Source organism: Pristiophorus japonicus, chromosome 25 (assembly GCF_044704955.1).
Source record: "Pristiophorus japonicus isolate sPriJap1 chromosome 25, sPriJap1.hap1, whole genome shotgun sequence".
Lineage (NCBI taxonomy): Eukaryota > Metazoa > Chordata > Chondrichthyes > Pristiophoridae > Pristiophorus > Pristiophorus japonicus.
In genome coordinates this window covers 19,957,194-19,965,275 of record NC_092001.1, presented here as the reverse complement: position 1 = coordinate 19,965,275, position 8,082 = coordinate 19,957,194, and positions in this window count along the sequence as shown.

The following is an 8,082-nucleotide window of genomic DNA, read 5'->3' as shown; positions in this document are numbered from 1 at the left end:
CAGAGGCATGAACGGGAGTCAGAGGCCACAAAGTTTAATTAATGATACAAATGCAAGTAACACTTGTAAATCTTTTCAGTGTAAAATTCTTTCACTTTATTTGAAATCCAATTGCGTTGAATCTGCAAATACGCACGGTGGGATATTATCTTTACAATGATTGTATTTTGTGTGCACGATAGGAATAACCGGTGCTGTTAAAGTTGATAATACATTTGCCCCAGATCCCTGAAGATTTTGAACCAGAAAGCTAAAATACAGTGAGTGAAATGGGATATGGTTTTCGAGTTAAGATGCAAAGCACAGGACAAATGATTGAAGTATGGACGGTTCCTGAGTTAGCATTTGTTTGATTGTGCAACAGAAGGTGATGGGTTAATTATTGATGGTTTCCCGTGAAAGCAAGAGAAAAGTTTAACAAGAAATCATACGGTGCCTGTCAGCTGAGCGCTGCTTGTGATATCTGGTTGGAATGGGAGGGGATTTTAAAGCCCGTTGTACTGCAGAATCTTCATATAGACGAACATCTCCAACTCACTGTGTAGGTCTCATGGTGCAACGGTAGTATGTCTGACTCCAGATCAGCAGGTTGTGTTTTCAAATAACTTCGGGGTCACTGTTCTCTTGGATTTTTTCTTCCAGAATTATTATTTCCTTGGCTGTTTGGCAATAACCAGACCCTTGCTGCAAGGTATGTCTCACTGTTCCCCGGTGTCAGGCAGAGATACGCCTTCTGCCCTCATTTATTTGATGTGACAGGACACAAAAGTTCAAAATCAACCTGCAGGTGGCCACAGGCAACACTGAATATTCAGGATGGCCGAGAGCTCTAAGGTGCTGTGTCCAGGTCACTGTTTCCTCTGGAAATGTTGGCTTATGTCCCACTTCTGACAGTTCTTATATTTAATCATTCAGCGGAACCCATTTGTTTTGTCACCACCAACTCCTGTAAAGTACGATTCAGCAGTCCACCTGCTCGCTTAACATTTCCATCTGACCTGGTACTGAAGTTTGTTCATTCTTTTGTAGACCATCAATCATATATTTTGCCCTGAGCATGTGAGGAACTTTTATCCTGATCTCATTGGGTTTAATTTTGGTAATCTGGGGCTGAAAGTGGAGATGTTTCCGCAGTATAATGGTTAACACGTTCGCCTCACACGCGAAAGCACATCGGGGGGAAATATTTTCTGGAGCTTTCTCATGCTTGTTCAGAGGAGAGTTTGTTCTCCTGTGAAAGGTCAAGAGATCATAAGAACGTAAGAGTTAGGAACAGGAGTCAGCCAATCGTCTCATTCTCAAGTTTTCAAGATCTTTCCGCCCGGTTTCCGACCGGGGACCTTTCGTGTGTGAGGCGAATGTGATATCTACTACCCTACTACACTGTGATAGAATCTATCTGAGGATAAAACCACAGCTCTAACCAACACAGCTAGCCGATAATTCAGGAACTTGTTTTAAGAGAATAGAATGAGGGTGCTATATTTAGGAACGCTGTATTTGTGGCCTTCGACAGCGTGGACCATTTTCCACGCCGCGGGAACCTACTATAAGCAAGGGCAGACATCGATTACGAAGTCCAACACCGCCTCCAGTGTGACAGCACAGCCTTCGATCACCTGAGGAGGAGAGTGTTTGAAGACCAGGACCTCAAATCTGGCACCAGGCTTATTGTGTGCAGGGCGGTGGTGATACCTGCCCCGCAGTATGGCTCCGAGACATCGACTAAATACAGCAGACATCTCAAATCACTGGAGAAATACCACCAGGGCTGTCTCCGCAAAATCCTGCAAATCCCCTGGGAGGACAGTCCCACCAACATCAGTGTTGTCGCTCAGGCCAACAACCCCAGCAGTGAAGCACTGACCACACTCGACCAGCTGCGCTGGGCGGGCCACATTGTCCACATGCCCGACACGAGACTCCCTAAGCAAGCGCTCGACTCAGAACTCCGACATGGTAAGCGAGCCCCAGGTGAGCAGTGTCATTTATTTCACACTACTGTATATCACTGTACCTTACCATGCTATACATGACTGTAACTAGATATGACCTGTAACCACAAGCATACTTTACCACCAGGTGTGCACTTGCAGGAGACACTGCATACCTGTTCCATACAGGTATATAAAGGCAAGTCAAGGCAAGTGTGGCACTCAAGAGCTGAGAAATAAAGGTGCAGGTCAAGAGTGACCTTGATTTCAGCATCTGCCTCGTGTATGTCTGTACTGCAGTGTCAGGACTTTACAGTGGCGACGAGTTACGGGATCACAGAATCGACAGAATGGCTACCAACGGCTCAGATGTGAAATATAATGCTGGAGACAATTGGGAGGACTTTTCGAGAGGCTCCAGCAAAGCTTTGTAACCAAAGGCTGGTTGGGCGCCGATAAGGCAGAAAAGAGAAGAGCCCATCTCTTGACCAGCTGTGGCTCGAAAACATACGCTTTAATGAAGGACCTGCTAGCACCCGAGAAACCAGCAAGCAACTCGTTTGAGGAGTTGAGCACACTGGTGAGAGACCACCTGAAGCAAGCGAGCAGCCTACATATGGCCAAGCACAGGTTCTACAACGACAGACGCTGTGTGGGCCAGAGCATACCCGACTTTGTGGTGGAACTTCGGACGTTGGCGAGTTTATGTGTGTTCTCCAATAAACTGAGGAGAGAAGTACTGAAATACTTTTTTATTGAAGGAATAGGCCACGCAGGCATGTTCCGAAAGCTTATAGAGACCAAGAACTTGACCCTAGAGGCAGCAGCACTGATCGCAGAGACATTCGTGGCAGGAGAAGAAGAAACAAGATTGATCTACCCTGCAGGTACGACAACTAACGAAAAATCGGAACAAGGGGTTCACAGCTTGAAACAAGCCGCTACCCCCACACACATAGAAAGGCAGGAGAGCAGGCCTTCAACAGCAGGCAGTGGCACCAGAATACATCAAGGGCCAAATGAACGGCCATTCACACCTCATCAACCCAAATTGCGAGCAATTAAATTCAGAATGAGGGAAGCTCAAGAGAGATCAGCCAGACACAGCTCATCCTTCGGAAACAATGGAAGCGGTCTGTGCTCGAGATGTGGAGGAAGGCACTCAACAAGGGTGTGTTGATTTCAGCATGCTGTTTGCAGAAACTGCATCTTTCCAGGACATCAGTCTCACGTGCAAAAAAACAGCAGCTCGGCTGGTATACGAATCAGAAGGGTCGGAAAGCGGACCAGAAGAAGGTGGGGACAGTGCCCGGGACACCGCGGTACAGCGGGTCAACACGATCAATATCCACTGTTCTTACAACAAGACGTCTCCTATAATGATGAGGGTCCTACTTAACGGGATACCCGTCAACATGGAACGGGACACGGGAGCTAGTCAATCCCTCATGAGCGTTCAACAATTTGAACAGCTGTGGCCGCACAAAAGCAACAGACCAAAACTCACAAGGATCGACACCAAGCTAAGGACCTATACCAAAGAAATCGTCCCAGTCCTTGGCAGCGCCATGCTCTCTGTCACACACAAAGGGACAGTGAACCGATTTCCATGTTGATTGTCCCCCGAGATCTCCCAACATTGTTGGGAAGGAGCTGTCTGGCAAAACTAAATTGGAAATGGGATGATCTTCACACCATGTCGTCAGAGGAACGGACCTCCTGCTCAACAGTTCCAAGTCGTTTTGAACATCTCTTTCAGCCTTCAAAGGGGCGAAAGTTAAAATCTACGTCGCACAGGATGCCAGACCAGTCCATCACAAGGCTAGAGCTGTGCCTTATATGATGATGGAAAAGATTGAACACGAACTGGACTCGCTTCTGCGGGAAGGCATTATCTCACCCGTGGAATTAAGCGACTGGGCAAGTCCCATCGTCCCCGTCATGAAGCCTGATGGACCCGTACGAATCTCTGGGGATTATAAGTCTACCATAAACAGAGCCTCCCTACAGGACCAGTACCCGCTGCCCAGAGCGGAGGATCAATTTGCCATATTGGCTGAAGGAAAACTTTTCGCGAAACTAGATCTCACATCTGCGTATATGACGCAAGAACTGACCAAAGAGACGGAGCTACTCACCACCATCAACACACATCGAGGCCTTTTCATGTACAATCGATGCCCATTCGGCATCAAGTCGGCAGCTGCTATATTCCAGCACAACATGGAGAGTCTGCTCAAGTCCATCCCGGGGACGGTTGTATTTCAAGACAACATACTTATCACGAGCAGGGACACCGACTCCCATCTCTGCAATTTGGAGGAAGTACTTGGATCGGGTAGGCCTAAGAGTTAAAAAATCCAAGTGTCTGTTTCTCGCGCCCGAGGTTGAATTTTTGGGCAGAAGGATTGCCGCTGATGGAATCTGCCCAACAAAATCCAAAACAGAAGCAATTCGCCTGGCACCCAGGCCCCAGAATGTTTCAGAACTGTGCACCTTTCTCGGGCTACTGAATTACTTTGGGAACTTTATGCAGAACTTAACCACGCTGCTGGAGCCTCTCCATGTGCTACTCAGGAAGGGGTGCGATTGGTTTTGGGGGGACACCCAGGAACGCGCCTTCAATAAGGCATGCAACCTTCTATGTTGCAACAGTGTTTTGGTTTTCTTTGATGCAGGTAAAAAGCTAGTTCTCACATGTGATGCGTCAGCGTATGGGGTCGGGTGCGTTTTACAACATGTCAATGATGCGGGTAAATTACAACTCATAGCTTACGCCTCCAGGTCACTTTCGTGGGCGGAGCTCGGGTACTGTATGGTTGAGAAGGAGGCGCTCGTGTGCGTGTACGGTGTCAAAAAGATGCACCAATACCTTTTCGGGGCCAAGTTCGCGTGAGAAACTGACCACAAACACCTCACGTCCCTGCTATCCGAGTGCAAGGCAGTAAACGCCAACGCCTCGGCGCGCATTCAGCGGTGGGCACTCATGCTAGCATCTTACGACTATACAATAAGGCACAGACCAGGCACAGACAACTGTGCCGACGCGCTTCGCAGGCTATCCCTGGCGACCACGGAAGGGTCCGACGAACAGGACTGTGAGATGGTCATGGCAATCAATGCCTTTGAATCCACACGTTCACCCATGACGGCTCGCCAAATCAGAGCTTGGACGACCAGCGACTCCACGTTATCCTTAGTCAAAAGATGTGTTTTAACTGGTGACTGGGCAGACTCTCGTGAGGCCTGCTCCGAGGAGATCAAATCTTTCCATCGGCGCATGCATGAACTATCACTACAGGCAGACTGCCTGATGTGGGACAGCCGAGTAGTTATGCCCTTGCGACGTAGAGAGGCGTTTGTCCGGGAGCTCAACCGTGAACACCCAGGTATCGTCCTGATGAAGGCCATAGAGAGATCCCACGTCTGGTGGCCTGGCATTGACGCGGACCTGGAGCCCTGCGTCCGGCGGTGCACCATTTGTGCCCAACGCAGTAATAACCCCAGGGAGGCCCCACTAAGCCCCTGGCCCTCGCACACCAAACCGTGGTCTCTGGTGCATGCAGACTATGCGGGCCAATTCATGAGCAAAATGTTCCTCGTCGTCGTCGATGCATTTTCAAAGGGGATCGAATGCACCATTTTAAACTCGAGCACCACCTCCACCACTGTGGAGAGCCTTAGAAACATGTTTGCAACGCACGGAATCCCTGACATATTGCTCAGTTATAATGGTCCGTGCTTCACCAGCGCAGAATTTCAAGATTTCATAGTTGACCACGGCATAAATCACTTTCAGACGGCACCGTTCAAGCCGGCCTCCAATTGCCAGGTGGAGCGAGCAGTGCAAATCGTGAAACAAGAATGCTAAAAATCCAAGGTCCCATGCTGCAGAGCCGCGACTGCTGCTGACATACAAACCTCGTCCGCATTCGTTGACTGGGTTTCCCCCCGCGCAACTATTGATGAAACGAAACTTAAAGACGAGACTCCCTTTAATCCTCCCAGACAGGCATGAAATTGTTGAGGCAAAGCGCCGCAAGCTAACTGATTACCATGACCGAAATTCCAGGAGGAGGTCGAATGAAATAGAGGACAAAATGTTCGTGCTAAACTATGGCCGGGGTCCCAAATGGTTTGCTTGGACAGTAACCGATAAGGAAGTAAACAGGCTACTGTAGTACAAATGGACAATGGCCAACGCTGCCGGAGGCATGTAGACCAAGTAAAAAGTAGATTCACTGATAACACTGCAGAACCAGAGGCAGAATACAAATTGGAAATCACACCACACCTGGTGGACAGACAGAGGGAACAACCTGAAAAAAGGGCAGTCTCAACAGACAGCCCAGACGAGATACCAGCAATCACACCGAAAGAAAAACAGGCACCAAGGCAAACAACTGAACCACCACTAAGACGCTCCACGCGAGAGTAGACCACCTGAGAGAGAACCTATGAAGACAATAAGACCTTGGGGGAGGGTTATGTCATGTATCTCACACTACTGTATATAACTGTATCTTACCATGCCATACATGACTGTAACTAGATATGACCTGTAACCAAAGCGTACTTTACCACCAGGGTGCACTTGCAGGAGACAATGCATATCTGTTCCACACAGGTATATAAAGGCAGGTCTCAGGCAAGTGTGGCACTTGAGAGCTGTGAAATAAAGGTGCAGGTCCAGAGTGACCATGCCTTCAGCATGTGCCTCGTGCATGTCTGTACTGCAAGGGTCAGGATTTTACTGGCAGAGGAAACGTTTCGGGCACACACTCAAAGCCTCACTGATACAATGCAACATCCCCACCGGCACCTGGGAGTCCTTGTTCCTCGGGTTGAGTTGCCTGTGCTGCGTGATCCATGCCGGATCGATCATCCTCAGCCACGTGGTTTTTCACAGCACGTTCCCTCTGTCTGTCCACCAGGTTAATATCCGCAGATACAAGCCGCATTTCAAACCCGGAATCAACTTACTCATTATTCAACCTTCCTAGTTCAACTGCACAGATGGTTATTTATACTCCATCCCAGAAACTCAAATCCAACTTCTGACATTCCTTATTTCGAATTACCAAATCATTGGTTTTGACACCACACTGAAGTGCTTTGGGTCATCTGTGTAATTTAATTAAATTACTTCACTTGAATTAAAAACGGTGGTAGCAAAATTACTTCTCCAACTGTGAATCGAACTCCGGTAGCTGTTGTGATCAGAATGTTTTTGTGGACCATTTAAATATGCTCTCTAAAAATCTCGCATTCCTAATTTACAAATAGGGTTACCATTTGTTTCAGTGTGAAAGAAGGAGATTGGAAATGACAACAAAAACATCAGGCAGCGGCTACATTAAGACAAATTCAAACTTTTCACAAAGTTGGTTTTACGAAGTAACGGCTGAGCTAAAGTTGGCACTAACCAGTCCCTTCAGAATTTTAAATGTTTCGATGAGATCCCCGCTCATCCTTCTAAATTCCAATGTATAAAGGCCCAGTTGATCCAGTCTCTCCTCATATGTCAGTCCGCCTTGCCCCTTATCCTTAGACTGTGTCCCCTGGTTCTGGACTTCCCCAACATCGGGAACATTCTTCCTGCATCTAACCTGTCCCGTCCCGTCCAAATTTTAAATGTTTCTATGAGATCCCCTCTCATCCTTCTAAACTCCAGTGAATACAGGCCCAGTTGATCCAGTCTCTGCTCATATGTCAGTCCTGCCATCCCGGGAATCAGTCTGATGAACCTTCGTTGCACTCCCTCAATAGCAAGAAGGTCCTTCCTCAGATTAGGAGACCAAAACTGAACACAATATTCCAGGTGGGGCCTCACCAAGGCCCTGTACAACTGCAGTAAAACCTCCCTGCTCCTATACTCAAATCCCCTCGCTATGAATGCCAACATACCATTTGCCTACTTCATCGCCTGCTGTACCTGCATGCCAACTTTCAATGACTGATGTACCATGACACCCAGGTCTCGTTGCACCGCCCCTTTTCAAAATCTGCCGCCATTCAGATAATATTCTGCCCTAGTGTTTTTGCCCCCAAAGTTGATAACCTCACATTTATCCACAGTATACTGCATCTGCCATGCATTTGCCCACTCGCCTAACCTGTCCAAGTCACACTGAAGCCTCCGAGCGTC